The sequence below is a fragment of the Typopeltis vanoorti genome, chromosome 3 (assembly GCF_054136105.1).
Source record: "Typopeltis vanoorti isolate ZY-2024b chromosome 3, IOZ_Tvanoo_1.0, whole genome shotgun sequence".
Classification (NCBI taxonomy): domain Eukaryota; kingdom Metazoa; phylum Arthropoda; class Arachnida; order Uropygi; family Thelyphonidae; genus Typopeltis; species Typopeltis vanoorti.
This window is the reverse complement of record NC_143551.1, coordinates 122,718,987-122,734,940: the sequence shown is the minus strand read 5'-3', so window position 1 is coordinate 122,734,940 and position 15,954 is coordinate 122,718,987. Positions and strand designations below refer to the sequence as shown.

The 15,954-nt window shown below is 37.5% G+C and overlaps 1 protein-coding gene across 1 annotated transcript in view; it reads right to left on the bottom strand.

The window, feature by feature from the left end:
* LOC150108532 (cAMP-dependent protein kinase catalytic subunit beta-like) overlaps positions 1-15,954 on the bottom strand; it is a 197,156-nt gene that overhangs the window by 124,041 nt on the left and 57,161 nt on the right. The window lies entirely within an intron of this gene.

Below are 15,954 nucleotides of genomic sequence, written 5' to 3'. Positions count from 1 at the left end.
CTCCCATAACAATCATTCTTCTTGCATTTGCCAAGTTCAACTGTCTAAACATCTCCTGGTCCCCACCCTGTGTGCTCCTTGGCTTGTAGCCACACCCCACTAAATATCCTGTCTTGCCCACCTCTACCTCACACTATAAGCTTTCAAAATCATTAGTGTCACTGCCTTCCAAAGCCTCCACTCTTAGAGTGGAGGCTTTAGAAGTCGTCACTTATCATAAGCAGTACTCCACCACCACGTTTTCCCTTCCTATCCTGCCGAAAAATGCTGTTCCCCGCGACTTCTATTCCTGTTATTATATCTATATCCTCTTCTGTCAACCATATCTCAGTGATCCCAATAATCTTTGGCAATGCTGATGCTATCAGTGCCACCAATTCCTCTCTTTTATTCCAGATACTCCTGGCATTAGTATAAAGCATAAAAATGTCACTGTTTCTATACCCAGCATTATCCCCTTTAGACTCCACTGGGCTCAGCGTTACCTGATGTCATCCTCCTTCTCCCAAGTACCCATTCCCGCAAGAGGCCACACCTGCTACCATCCATCCTGGGCATTCTAGTTTCCATGCATTGACACACTGACTCATTCAGAACAGCAATCTCTCCAGATGCCTACATCCTTCCTCATTCAAATGCAAGTGGTCTCTCACATACAATTCCTTTCTGTCCTCAAATGCCCTCCAAGCATCCACATATTCCAATCCTATCTTCTTACACATTCTAGCTATTATGTTATTCAATATTACTACTCTTCTGCTCAGCTCGTCACTATCATACCTAGGCAACATGCATACTATCTTTCCTCTCTGCTTCTTCTTTCGTACAACCTCAAATTTTCTTGATTCACACAAGTATGCTTGTGTTTTCAGAGAGTACATCTAATACAAGTAATAAATTTCTGTATGCTCTGAGGAATGCTAGGATTTTGCAAAATGCAGGACATCATCATCACCATTAATTTCTTGATATGTACCCAAAGGGTGTTCACATTATTAAGACAACGCTGCATGATTAAGTTTACATTATTATTAATCTCCTATCCACAATTCTCCTCCAAATCAATCTATTACTTGTGAGCACTGCAATATTGTCAATATCTAACATTTCGTGCTTCTAAGGCGCTTCAGACCGAATCAATCCACCTAGACCTTGGTCTTCCTCTCAGTCTCTTTCCTGCAAATCTTAGCATCAAACACCTGTTTTGCTAACCTTTCTTCATCCATACTATTTAAGCATCCATACTATCTTAGATCAGCTTTGATGAGACATTCTTGAATGCTAATTATGTCAAGTTCCTTTCTGATACCTTCATTTTAATATGATTCTAACAATAATACCATTGGTTCACTCCCCTAATTGTTTTCAGAACCCTCATATCTGTGGTCTCTAGTCTTTGATCAAGTGCTTTATTTCTAACCCAACTCTCAGATCCATAACTTTAAATTGGTTTAAACATTGTCTTGTATACTGCTAGTTTTGTGTTTTGGCTAATTTCTCACTTATTCCAAATTTATTGAGAATTTGGCTACCCATTATGGTGGGTAGCCAAAGTCAGTTTGGCTACCCACCAAACTGATTTTGCTTATTCTGTTGTCTATTTCCAGGTTTAGCCTACTATCTTCACTAAAAACTGTGCCTAAATAGCTGAAATATTTCACTTGTTCTATAGGATTTCTATTCAGAATGCAGCTGAAGTTTTATACTCCTGCCTATTTTCATAGTTTCAGTCTTTTTATTGCTGATTTTCATATCAAATTTGTTACAGCTATTATTTAATTTAGTTAATGAATCCTGGAGACTTGCACTAGATGTTTTTAGGAGTACAACATCATCTGCATGAAGCAAAGAGCTAAGCTTGACATCTCTAATTCTAATATCAGGCTTAACACCTGCATTTCTTTCAATTCTAACTGCTGACTGACAACTTAAATATAGACTATGTATCGCTCTGTATAATATTCCATTCACTCATATAAATGAAGTGTTTTGAAAAACATTTCTCTGGGCACTTTGTTGTATGCCTTTTCCAGATCTACAAAAGTTAAGTACAGATCCTTGTCATATTCCCATGATTTGTTAACTATTTGTCTTAAAGTGAAAATCTGATCTTGATAACCTCTATTTAGCCTGAACCCAGCTTGTTCTTCTCCAAATTTATCTTCCACAATCTTTCTCAACCACTTTTCAAGTATGCTTGAATAAATCTTATCTGGAACACTTAACACAGAAATTCCTCTGTAATTCTCACATTCCCTTTTTTATAGATGGGTACTCTGAAGCTCTGCTCCAATAATTGGGAATTCAACCTTCTGACCAGGCCCTCAGAATTATGCAGTGTAGCCACTGCAAAACTTTTTAAAACTTTTTACCTCCATATTTTAACATTTCTGGTCGAATATCATCTGCTCTAGATGCCTTTCCACATTTCAAGTTTTTGATGGCTTTTTTCTACCTCAAATATTGATATGTATTCCTCTTTGCATTCCTCTTGCAAATTTTATAGTACAGTTCTGTCACTCTAGGTTCCTTTAACAGTCTTTCCAAGTAATTACTCCAGACATCTAGGATATCCTTATCTTCTGTTTTCATGTCACTGTTATCATCTTTGATTCCTTTTACAGTACTCGTTCCTCCATTTCTAAATTTTCTTCAATAACCTCCAGAACATTTTGCCACCTTCCTGATATTTATCTTCTCTATTTTTACCAAAGTCCTCCCATAACTTTTGTTTAGCTACTTTTACACACAGCTTGCTCTCTTATATTTTTCTCTGTTTTCATTTAGGGTATCAGCCAACTTATTTGCTAGGAACTTTTGGTATGCTTTCTTCTTTTCCAGGACTACTTTTTTAACTTCCTGTGTCCACTATGGTGTTCTTATTTTCCTATCCTTGCAGACAACTTTACCACATATCTCCCTAGTTGAATCCATCAATGTCTTCTGAGTTTGCCACCCAAGACTCCAGGGTTTGGTTCTTGTTTCCAATTTGTTTCATTTTTCTTTAATAATGTTTGTATAGTTGAGTCTACAATTTACTTGTAAAAGCTGCTCAACTTTAATTCTTTTTAAAACTTTCTTACATACTGTAAGAAAAATTTCATAAAAAATTATCAGAAAGAAATTATAACAATGAATCTGTAAAATATTTTAATCAAGAAGATAACTTCTAGAAATAAGTAAATTTAATAATAAAAAAAAATTAGTATTTTGTCCATTCACTCAAGTTTGTGCTTTCAGAGACTACATCTAATACAATAAATTTCTATATGCTCTGGGGAATTCCTACGTCTTTCTGTGGAATTCTAGGATTTGGCAGAACACAGGATTTGATGTGTGCATATCCCATCTTCTCACAGATTATATTCCATTACATTAAAATCAGTAATGGAGGAACACCATGTGAAGATGAGATTAGTCATTAGGGCAAAGTCCCCCAATCAATCCTCTGCATTTCTTAAAGGTGAGTGGAGGTCTCCCAGTCATCTGGCTTGACTCTTAAACAATTTATGCAAGCATACTTGAAACAAGGCTAAGAAAGATTGTTGAAGAGAAACTTTGAGAAAAACAAGCTGGGTTCAAGCCAAATAGATGTTGTCAAGATCCGATTATCATTTTATGACAAATAGTTGAGAAATCATGGGAATATGACAAGGATCTGTACTTAACTTTTGTAGATCTGGAAAAGACACATATAACAAGGTACCCAGAGAAAAGCTTTTCAAAACACTACAGTTATATGAGATAAATGGAACATTATACAGAGCAATACATAGTCTATATTTAGGTTGTAAGCCAGCAGTTAAAATCGAAGGAAATGTAGGAAGATGGTTTGTTGTAAAATCAGGAGTAAGACAAGGATGCGCATTATCATCAATCTTATTTATCATTTATGTGGATCACATTATGAAAGAAAGTGGCATCAAGCCTGATATCAGAATTAGAGATGTCAAACTTAGCTCTTTGCTTTATGCAGATGATGTTGTATTTCTAAACACATCTAGTGCAAGTCTGTAGAATTCTCTGACTGAATTGAATAACAGCTACAACAAATTTGGCATGAAAATCAGCATTAAAAAGACAAATACTATGAAAATATGCAGAACAATTGAACACATCAACTGCATTCTCAATGGAGAGTCAATAGAATAAGTAAAATAGTTCAGCTGTTTAGGCACAGTTTTTAGTGAAGATAGCAAGTTAAATCTGGAAATAGGCAACAGAATAAGCAAAACCAGTATAGTGGGTACCCAACTGAATAAATTTATATGGAATAAGAGAGAAATTAGCCAAAACACCAAACTAGTAGTATACTAGTCAGTGTTCAAACCAGTTTTAAGTTATGGATCTCAGAGTTGGGTTAGAAATAAAGCACTAGAGCAAAGGCAACTAGAGAGCACAGATATGAGGGTTTTGAGAACAGTCATGAACAGATGGCATCAATGACAGAATCAAATTAAAAATGAAGATATTAGAAAAGAACTTGACATTGTTACCATTCAGGAATATATGAGCAAAGCTAATCTAAGGTAGTACAGTTACTTAACCAAAAATGGAAAGGAAAGGCTGCAGAAAAAAGACCAAGCTGAAGGCTTACAGGATGATTTAAATAGACTGGCTGTATAGGTAAAAGATATTTGTATGGCATTTTAATGTATTAAGTGTAAAGTTATGTATTTGAGGATGAAAGGTTCAAGCAATTTAGCACAATAATGGAAATGCATTGAAGGAAATTTATGTAACTGAGAATGTTGGTTGATATGGTGTATACTAGGTCCCCTACAGCTGCAAGGGACCTGGTATACACAAGGTGGGTGGGGGGGGGAGGTTGGTCTGTAGTAGAGCGGATAAGGGATGCCAATTTTTTATATGGTCTGTAACAAGAAGTTAAGTCATGATTTTTTAGGATTTGTAATTTTTTCTGAGGTGCCTCGGATATAGGGTATGGTGATGGATTTAGAGTAATCCTTGTTGTGAGAGGGGGGGGTGGTTTATTGGTGTCAATATTTTTTGGATTTGGGGGGGTATCCATTGGCTACCCCCCAAAAAATATTGAAACCAATAAACCATAACCCCCCCCCACACACACACACACACAACAAGGATTACTCTAAATCCATCACCATACTAAATCCAAGGCACCTCAGAAAAAATTACAAAAATCCTAAAAAAACAAGACTCAATTTCTTGTTAGAGACCATATAAAAAATTGGCATCCCTTATCCGCTCTACTAAAGACCAACCTCCCCTCCTAGATCTACCTGGTGTATACCAGGTCCCTTGCAGCTGTAAGCTGTCCTACTTTGGCCAAATAGGCAGGACAGCTAATATCAGAATTTCAGAACACAAGGAATACATCCGGTTTCACCAATACAGCCACTCTGGTCTTGCAGAGCATGCACTGGATACCCGCCATAGAATACGGTGGAAAAAAGCCACGATAATACACCGTAGTAAATACAAATATGAAAGGCTTTTCATGGAATCAGCCTCAGCCCTAAGAAACAGTCCAAACCTCAACAAATTTGGCTGCATGAGACTGCCTCAAATTTTGGAAACCTACATCAGAAGACCTTCAGCTGAATCGCCCAAGAATACCAACATTGCCCACTAGGAGGCACCATCAGGACTTTAGGAGAAAGAATAGCTTCCTGCTTCTTCCTCATTTACTGTCTGTTGTGCCTGCGTGCATGTATCTTGTTCTTAAGTTCCTGTGAAAATGCCAAAATATTGGAAGTGTATTAAAATTTATTTTAATGTATATCCTAGTTTACATTGTAATTTCCTTAAACTATTTAGTAAAAATATATTAGTACTGTGTATCCAGTACTAATATCAATAAAATTACAAGGAAATAATGAAGAGTACATTTACAAGGAAATTATGAACGTACCCATAATATTCTAAATACTATAGCATTTTTATATCTAAGAATATACTGCTATATATTTTTAATATAAATATCATCCTGAAGATCTCTATATTCTTGATGCAACTGCTTATTTTAACTAACACAACCTAATACAAAATTGCAAAATTACATCTGGCTTACCTCAAAACTGAAGATCAACTTTATTATGAAACGGTAATCAGCTGCTAGTAACAATCTTCTTTCATCTGCACTGATAGGCTTTTGCTTAAGAAAGAAATCTGCAAATATTTAGAAACTCTTCCTTCCAAAATAAAGATAACATACTTTTAAGAAAATAAAAATATGTACAGGAAATACTATTATTACTTTCAGCAGAGAAATTTATTCATGGAGTGAGTATGAACATTATGCCATTATCCTATTATATGAATATATTATAATCCTATTATATGAATATAATAGGATAATGGCAACAATGCTTAAGTCCTATGGGTGAATTATTAAACAGAATAAATATTTGGTAAAATGCTATAAGATGTCACCTAAAGCCCTCAAAGTGCAGTGATGATCACTGAAACATGAAGGCAATATCTGGTAATTTTAAAAGCAAGGATATGGAAACAAAGAAAGGAAATGTAAGTTTCGCAAGTATAACTGCTTACACACATGTGACAGAAGGTCATGGTAAATCTGAAATTACAAGTTTTAGATCTGTACAAGGCAACCAACAAAGGAAGTCTCAGTTTTATCTTCAGAGAGCAAGTGAGCATGATAAAGAGGTATCGACCTATCCAGAAATACGATAACGCCAGTGAAGGAAGGATATATGTGGAAACACAGGGCAGGAGATTATGAAAATTCTCAGAAGTACCTTAAATTAATACTGTGGAATGAATACTGATGAAAATAAAGATCAATATTGCTTTTGGATAAATATAGAATGTCAATCAACAGTTAAGAGGTCAGATGTTAATTATTATTAACATCTGACCTCCATGGAGTCAGAGACTCATCATAGGAGATACACACTATTACACAAAATGCTCATCCAACCATGCTTTAAACTTATTTGATGTATCTACATTCACAACACACTCAGGAAATGCATTCCAGTCACGAACCACTCTCCATGCAAAGAACCTACTCCTCACTGCTCTGCTCACACCCTCCTTATAGAGTTTCCAGTGATGGCCTCCTATTCTGCCCCCACTCCCATTCTATTAAAAATCTCTTCTATGTCAACCTGATAACAGCCCCTGACTAGTTTATATGTCTCAATCATATCCCCTGCCCCTCTCTTCCTCCTATTCACAAGGCTCTGCACCTTACATTCTCTCAATCTGTCCTCATACTCCACATTCCAAAGATCACTGACCACCTTTGTGAATCTTCTCTGGACCTTTTCCAACATATCCACGTCACCATGAAAACTTGGCGAGCAAATCTCTACACAATAATCCATATGAGGACTGATCAAAGCCTTATACAATTGCATCATAACCTCTATATTTCTGCATGTCAGGAACCTCTGCAGCATTGCCATTATCCAATGTGACATTTTCACAACTTGTGCAATGTGGCCCTGAATTTCAGGTCCTTGTGCACCATCACTCCTAGAACTCTCATCTCCTCTACTTCCTTTAAAGTTTCCCCACCAAGTGTATACTTTGCATCTCATCATTGCTTAGCAAATCTCAAAACCTTAGACTTTGCAACACTGAACTGACAGTTCTGCTTACCCCATTCATGCAATCTATTCAAGTCCTCTTGTAAGGCCTTTATTCTGTAATCTACTTTATTCTGCATTGCTCTCCATAGTTTTGCATCATCTGGAGACAGTTGCATATCACTAGTTAAACCCATCCCAATATCATTAACATACAAGTTTCAGTAAGGAAATACCATGAGTAGACATATTACTTACTAGTATAATAACAGAATTAACCAGGGGGGAATTCTCCATGCTTGCTGTGCAAGCTCATTAATTGAGAAAGAAGTAATATTTATTTGTTAATAAATGCATGCATTTATAAACATTCCATTTAGGCTTTTATTTTTGCAAACAAAAGACGTCTTAAGCTTGTGCAGCAATAATTGAGCTTTGCGTTGGGTATGAAGGCCGATGCTTGCTCATCTAGTCAAAGCTACCTTGGCTTGCTCGTTTGTAGGAGATTCCAGGTCCTTGCAGCAGCACTGTGATTTCATGCGTGCCCATAGCCATTTCACGTCGTCTCACTCTGTTGCTTAAACAGGCCATATGCAGTCAACGAAGCTCTAGCCAGTGAGCTTCAGCCAGCCTTAACAAGTGTGCATGTTGCTTGAGAAAATTAAGCTACAACCAACTTTTTATGACAATGTTATTGACCAGTTCATAAAGAAGAACCGGAGGGTAGAATCTGTATTCAAGTAGCTAAAATGAAAAAGATAGAATATCATTTGTAAAACAAATGTTGTATTTGTATGATTAAATATACATAAATTTCTAAATATATAGTTTTAAATGGTCAGTAATTCATTATTCCGCTAATCAGACTTCAATCACACCTCTCAATCCCTGAATGATAACAAGAGCAAGCATGAATTTCAAGACCAGCATTTACCACTGGAATTAACTCACGTAAAATATTCTTTATTAGTAGAATTTTCGCCTGAGTATCACAGGCATCATCAGTACAAGTGCAAAGGCTAATTAAACAATAACTGATATATTCACAAAGTGCCACCTAAGTAGCTAAAGTTAAATTTTCTAGATTTATTTCAACAAAAAAAAAAAAAAAATGAAAGAAATTTATATATATATATGTGTATACAATTACAAAAGTTAGGCAGGATTTGCTGATTTATAGAGTACTACTCCCACAAGGGGGGGACGTAGACCATCAGATCTGTTTAGGTTAAGGGAGTGAAGTAACTTTTCACATGTTTCTTTGTAAAGCCGTTCCATGAGGAACTGACTTTTGTGAATGAATTTTGTCTTGTTCCACCGAACTCTATGTCTAGTATTGATGACATGCTGTGCAAGTCTAGACCGTTCAGGTTCAACGTACTGAATATACGACTTATGTTCTTCTAACCGGATCAGAGCAGATCTTCCTGTTTGTCCGAAATATGATAACGCACAAGAGCAGGGGATCTGGTAGACACCTGGATAACTGAGATGTGGGAGCTTGTTCTTTGGAGATGTGAGGAATGTAGAGATTTTTTTGATGGGTCGAAAGGCATTACAAATATTTCATGGTTTTAACACTTTAGCTGCATTTGCTAACGCCTTGCGCATAGCAGACTTGCAGAGCATGCCATCAACACTAGACATAGAGTTCACTGGAACAAGACAAAAAGTCATTCATAAAAGTCGGTTCCTCATGGAACAGCTTTACAAAGAAACATGCGAAACGTTACTTCACTCCCCTAACACAGATCTGATGGTCTATATTTTTCCCCCTTGTGGGAGATAGTACTCTATAAATCAGCATATCTTTCCTAACTTTTGTAATTGTATACACATATATATATAAATTTCATTTCATTTTTTTTCTTTTCTTTGTTGAAATAAATTTAGGAAATTTAACCTTAGCTACTTAGGTGGCGCTTTGTGAATATATCAGTTATTGTTTAATTAGCCTTTGTACTTGTACTGACAATGCCTGTGATACTCAGGCGAAAATTCTACTAATAAAGAATATTTTACATGAGTTAATTCTGTTATTATAATAGTAAGTAATTAACATACAAAATGAACAACAATGTTCCTAAAACTGATCCCTGGAATACAACACTAGCGATCTTCCTCTTTCAGGATACTACACCTTCACATACAACTTTCTGATACCTATCTAACAGTCAATCACTGATCCAAACTCGGAAGTCTGTTAGCCGATCTCATCCGTTTCAATTTATTTACCAGCTTGTCGTGTGATAGTCTATCAAAAGCCTTTGTAAAATCCATGTACACCACTGTATATGCATCTCCCCTGTCCAAGGTATTTGTCACCTTGTTATAGTACAAAAGTAAGTTAGTGAAACATGATCTCCCTGTAACAAACCCATGCTGATAACCACAAAGAATACTGGCAAGGAATTAGCAGGAGCACTGGCATGCCAATGCTCCTGCCAATTCCCTTAAGATGCATGATGATATTTCATCAAATCCTATTGCCTTATTGACATCAAGTTTATTTCTTTCTTTCAAATACTCCTATTCACTCATAATTGGGCCATCCTCTCCAATCCTCAACACTTAAGTATCTCATGATTCCACCCTGATCAGGATAAAACCATATAAATTGATTGGTGAATTGATCACGCAAAATATCTTCTGCAGCAGTTACTATTCTAGTTGGGCTAAGCAGTGAAATCACTGCTCAACCCAATGGAGGGCTGAGGCAGCTTTAAAAAAGTTTCAAATTTGGTCTCTGTAGCACAGTTTTCAGACTATCTAAACCTTGGTTACATTTGAATCACTTTGAAGTGATTAAAATGAGAAATTTGCTGCCAGATGGAAATGCAGTGTGTGATGTAAGCAAGAGATTAGAAGGAGGTGAAAAGATCAGGGAAATTGCAACAGATAAGACTGAAGTGCTCTGCAATGCAAATAGAAGTGTGATAGATGAAGAGAGAAAGAAATAAACTTGATGTCAATAATAAGGCAATAGGATTTGATGAAATATCATCATGCATCTTAAGGGAATGTTCCAACATCTCTTCTTCTTATGCCATCTCCATGTGGACATGGCATAAGAAGAACGGATGCTGGAAGTAGTAATAGTGAATGTGTGTATGGGAGTGATCAGTACAGAAATGGAATTGATCAGGATGTGATGGGGGGTAGTTAAAACTGAGGAGATATTTATAATAAGTGATGATAAACGTGATTTTACTGATTGAGTTTATTCGACCAAAAATTGTTGGAATAAGTGAAACATGGTTGAATGAAGAAGATATCCTGACATGAACAGAAATGGAAGGGTATGGTCTTTTGTTTTTTATGAGGACAGGAAGGAACATAAGGATGAAGGTGTGCTGCTGATGATAGCAAGGGAATTACATTCGCATAATTATTATTATTATTACACCAAGACCTTATGAATTCAAAGACTCATCTGGGAGGTCATTTTATCACACACACACACACACACACACAGTTCATCATAATGTGCCTTGAACACATTCAAACTCCTTGCAGACACCACCCTCTCAGGCAAGGCATTCCAATCATTCACAACTATGCACGAAAAAAACCTGCCTCTCACTCCCCTACTCACACCCTCTTTATACAGTTTCCAGGGATGACCTCTGGTTTTTCCCCCAATCTCCCACTATTTTCTGTAGAACCTCTCCAGGTTGATCCTATAAAAACCCCTTACCAATGTAGGTCTCTATCATATCTCCCCTCTTCCTCCTGTCCACCAGACTCTACAAGTTGCATCTTCTAAATCTTTCCTCATACTCGACATTCCAGAGGTCAAAAACTACCTTAGTCAATCGCCTTTGGACACTTTCCAGCATCTTTCTGAAAACCAGGTGACCAAATCTGGGCACAATAGTCCATGTATGGCCTAATCAAAGCCTTATACAACGGAACAAGAATCTCCCTACTTCTACACGTCAATGTCCTCCGCATCATTCCCAGAAGCCTTTGTGTTATCTTCACAATTTTGGCTATGTGTCCCCTAAATTTCAGATCCTTATCCACTATCACTGCCAGATCTCTCAATTCTTCCACCTCCAATAATATATCCTCACCAAGCATAAGTTCTGCATCCCATTTTTGTTTTCCAAATTTTAAAACCTTACATTTTGCAACATTGAACTCACTCTCCATTTCTGTGCCCAATCAGTAAATTTATTCAAGTCTTCTTGTAGGCCACAACATCTTCACTACTCTTCATGGTTCATCCCAACTTTACATCATCTGCAAATCATCAACTGCTCTCAATCTCTCCATGAAGTAACATTCACAAGAATGAAAGACCTTTATGAATTGCTCATTAAGTATCTCCACCACAACTGAATATCTCCATCCAAATCTTCGCCTATATCGTTAATATACAAGTTAAAAAGTAAGGGCCCCAAAACAGACCCCCTATCAAAAGCCTTTGCAAAATCTAAGTATATTACTGTGTATCCTTCTCCTCTGTCCAAGGAAGCAGTCACTTTATTGTAATAAGTAAGTAGATTACTAAAACACGACCTCCCTTTAGCAAACCCATGCTGCTCATCAAAGATAATACCATTGTTGTCAACCCAACTCTGGATCCTAGTTCTCACAAGCTTCTCCAACAACTTAACCACAACACCTGACACACAGATAGTCCTACAGTTTAATGCTTGAGTTCGATCACCTCCTTTATGAAGTGGCACAATCTTGTGCTCTTTCCACTCCTTAGGGACTTGACCGAGTGCAAGACGTGTATTAAAAAATATGTCAAGACAGGTGTCAACTTCCTGGCACATTCCTTCAGAATACGTGGCGATATACTATCAAGTCACACAGCCTTATTAACATCTAGTTTACTCAACTCCCCATACACCTCTTGCACACTTACAGTCAGTCTCTTCTCCCCATCATCAACTGCTCTCAATCTCTCCATGAGGTAACATTCACAAGAATGAAAGACCTTTATGAATTGCTCATTAAGTATCTCCACCACACATTCTGCAACAGCTGTCTTTATACCATTTTCTCCTATCAATGTCATTCTTCCATAATCATTCTTTCTTTTGCTGACTACATATCGAAAGAACTCCTTAGAATTCTTTTTGGCTTCATTAACTAACTGCTGTTCATACCTCTCTTTAGCTACCCTCACCACCAAGTCATTCTCCTTGCCTGGTCTTTGTAGACTTCATGGAATTGGTTATTTCCACTTCTCTTATGCTGCCTCCACAATGCCGTCTTTCTCTGTATCGCATGCTTAATATCTTTATTCATCCATCTCACACCTACCTTATTTAACCTTCTCACCCTTGGAATACATTTAGACATTGCATCTACTAGATAGTTTTTGAAAATCCCCCGAACTGCATTGATCTCTTTTCCAGCTAACTCCTCATTCCATGTTACACCCACAAGCTGTCTCCTGAGTTCTTCATAATCACCTCCCTTGTAGTTCCACATATACCCTTTTCTCACAGATGTCCTCACACTGCTGGCAACCACCCAGGTAATCACCTCATGGTCACTCTCACCAATTGGTGGATGATTTGACACCTCATTTATAATTACATCTTCTGATGAGATTACCAAATCCACGACCCTCAATCCTCGCGTGCCCTCTGTTACATACTGTCTGAGGTAGTTATCCCTCAAAAACTCAAGAAACTCATTTTCTTTACTTCCGGTTGCTATCTCATCATTCCAGTCTATATTGCCATAATTAAAATCGCCTCTTAATGATCTCCCTTTTCTTATTTGCTTGAGTAATTTGATTATACATTTCATTATCGCCACCATCCACATTACCTGGTCTATAACAACATCCAATCAAGTATTTGATTCCATTCACCTCTATCTCACACCATACTGCCTCAAAACCACTGGCACTATTTCCCTCTTGCATCTCTACTTTGTATGGACATAACTCTTTCTCTATCATCAATAGCACTCCCCCTCCCTTTTTATCCCTTCTATCCTCACAAAACACATCATACCCTTCCATCTCTATTCCTGTCAGGATCTCTTCCAACCATGTCTCACTTATTCTGACAATCTTTGGGTGAACAGACGTAATTAATGCAACCATTTCATCTGCCTTGTTTCTTATACTTCTAGCATTTGTATACAAACACAACAGCTCATTTCTAGATCTACAGCTAGTTCCACTGATACCATTCACTCGATGTGATCTCTCTCCGTGCTCGACTGGGGCCATTTCCCTTTCTGCTTATTCATTTTAAAACCCTTTTCAATTCCAACTGTTTCCTCTTGATCCCAGATCATCCCATTTCTTTCCTGTCAACACATGCTCTTACCTCCTCTCGGAGCATCCACTTTTCTCACGCTGTGTACCCCTGTCCACCTTGAGCCTCCCTGTTTCCCTGCTCCTCTTGCACACCCATTCTCTCATTTTCTATACTCATACCACTCACTTCCTCATTCATAACCACCTCTTCAATCTTTCCTGTCTTACTCTCCTGCTCTTCTACATCACTTCCTGCTTGATCTGATTCATTCTCTCTCACTCTACTCACTTCTCTACCTTCAAGCAGCAGTCTCTCTAAGCGACTCACACCATAACCACTCGAATGCAGTCCATTGCTCCCATACAGTTCACTTCTTCCTTCAAAACTCATTCAACACATTAACAAACTGTACTGTCATCTCCTCACACATTTCAGCCAGCATATCATTCATAATCCTTGCTCTCTGCCTCATCTCACCACAGTCATACCTAGGCAACACGCTGACTATCCTTCCTGTCACACTATTCTCTTTTATCCTTCTAAGCAGCCTCCTGACATCCATTCTGACTTGCTCTTTCAAATCATTCGTGCCGATTAAAAACCATCAACTCCTTTGCTTGCTCCCTCCTCATATCCAATGCCTTAATCACTCTATTCATTTTACTGCCAGGAAAACATACCTTGTGCATCCTATCATCCAGCACACCTTTAATAATGGAGTCACATTATAACACCACTCACTCATCCTTTATTAACTCTTTCGTGCCATCATGATTAGTTTTAATAGTTTTTACCCGAATTTTCTTAATTTCATTCCGCATCCATTTCATCTCTTTCCTCATCCAATCCAATTCAACTTCCGAATCTCATGTCACATTCTCTCTATCATTCATTCTTTCTAATTTTCTAACTCTCGACACCCTCTTCTCACTTTCATTGCTCATTCATCCTTCTGTGCTTCCGTACTTTCAGTCCAACATGCGTCCGACTTTCGCAATCATGCATTCTTTCGATTTATTCCACTTTCAATTCCTGCATCCCACCATTTCCAGTTTCATTTGTTCTCTCAATTTTGTTTCCTTCCGCCACTCTCGCCTCACTTTCATCCTTATTAACATCCATTACGGTTTTTAAATCACTCGTTTTCTTTTTTACTGATTTTTTAACATTCTTTTGCCTCTCTTTCACACCATCCTTCTCTTTCGAATGCGCACTCATTTTCCCCACGACATTCTCACTACTAACACGTTCTGTCATCAATTTCATATTTGCATTCATCAATTCCTCATTCAGGTCACACTTTGCACAACCCTCCTTCCATCCACCCTAAACATCCACAAATCATTTATGTAATCAAAAGAATACATATAACACACCTCACACTTAACGAAACGACTGAAATCTAAGTTAAAGTCATGGAATGACAATGCCGCCGCCATGTTTAATCTGATGGTTAACACTCTAAAGTCTAATAATAACAACGAATTCGTAATTAAGTTTAAGCAAAACAAAATCCCCCACACTAATAATAATGGTAGCGCACAACTTTTACAGCAGCTCTTACTCAAACAAACATTCATATATACTTAATTATTCCAAGAATACTTATCTCAATCTGGAGCTCTTCTTACACACGTGCCACGCTTGACTCATGAACGCCCTCCTTAAGGGCAGACATGACGGAAGGAAATAGTGGCGATGGTTTTGAGGCAGTGTGGCACTTGATAAAGGTTAACAGAAAGAAATATTTAGTTGGATTACTATAGGCCAGGGAATGTGGAGGGTGGTGACAAAGAAATGTATAAGCAACTTGGATTAGTGAACACGGGAAGAGTGATTTTAATTATGGCAGCATAGATTGGAATAAAGAGAGAGAGCATTTGGGATGTAAATAATAAGAAAAATTTATTTCTTGAGCAACAATTATCTTAGGCAGTAAGTAAAGGAGGCCACATGAAGATTGCAAGTTTTAGATCTCATCATTTCATCAGAGGATGTAGCGTTGAGTGGGTTTTGCACTTCTGTCCAGTTGGAGAGAATGATCATGAAGAATGATCATGATCATGAGAAATCTCCTGGGTTGTGGCTAGTGTCATATGAGCACTCTGTGAGGAAAGATATATGTGGAATTACAATGATGGTGATTATGACAAGCTTAGGAGGCAGCTTGCTGAAAGTGT